The sequence below is a fragment of the Otolemur garnettii genome, unplaced genomic scaffold, assembly GCF_000181295.1.
Source record: "Otolemur garnettii isolate 467f Iridium unplaced genomic scaffold, OtoGar3 scaffold00103, whole genome shotgun sequence".
Lineage (NCBI taxonomy): Eukaryota > Metazoa > Chordata > Mammalia > Primates > Galagidae > Otolemur > Otolemur garnettii.
In genome coordinates this window covers 7,081,592-7,082,674 of record NW_003852498.1, presented here as the reverse complement: position 1 = coordinate 7,082,674, position 1,083 = coordinate 7,081,592, and positions in this window count along the sequence as shown.

The following is a 1,083-nucleotide window of genomic DNA, read 5'->3' as shown; positions in this document are numbered from 1 at the left end:
CCAGTTACACTTTTTCTAAAAATTGAGAATCTTAAATTGCCTTGCAGAAGATCAAAGTTTTATGGATTATTTTTTTTTCCCAAAATGTTGCTTTTGTCCAGGTAATATTCAGGAGAAAAATATGACTTTCCCTGACTTTACATAGTGGTTGCATTCCTGAAGATCTTAGTATTTATTAAAATATACGAAAAATACTTTGTGTGCTTATATTTAAGTGGAGTTTACCAAGGCTTGGATAATAACAAATAGGTTTTCCAGCTACATAAAAATCTGAGTGGATTTTGGGTGGTCATGTAAGACTCAACAATTTGTTGAGCAGGACTGACCCACGCGTGACAGAGTATCTAGCATCAGTGCCCCAAGAAATTTCCCAAGGGCCTCATGGGTTCTGCCCAGGCTCGAATCATGTATTTAATCTACCAAGAGTTATAAGTGGCTTAACTAAACAGTGAGACTGTAAGCTCCTGGATGGCACTGGAATCACCTTCACCATCACAAGCCCTGTCCAGTGACTGAAGCCTGGTCCAATTCATCAGCAGGACAATAAAATGAATGAATGAATCCGTGAACAAAAGACTTTGGAGATCACTAATCCAGTCTCCCAGAGCAGGTAAGTGACTTACACAAGATGACAGAAGTGTTAATAGTTAGTGGCACAATCAACACTACAGTCCAGCCTTCGAAGGACTATTATAGCACAACTCTATTTCCAATATAGCAAGGATGTTCAAATTGGGGTACTCCATGCCCTTGGGGTACTTTCAGTCTCCAGTTACAAGAAGACATTCCAAGGGATACTACAACATTGCTAGTTTTTTGTTGTTTTTTTTTTTTTTTGGAGACAGTCTCACTTTGTTATCCTCTGTAAGGTGCTGTAGTGTCAGAGCTCATAGCAACTTCAAACTCTTGGGCTAAGCCTCCTGAATGGCTGGGACTACAGGCGCCCACCACAATTCCCGATCTTTTTTTTTGGAGACAGGGTCTCGTTCTTGCTCAGGCTGGTCTTGAACTCTTGAGCTCAAGCAAATCCACCTGCCTCTGCCTCCTCGAGTGCTAGGATTATAGGCATGAGCTACCACCCCT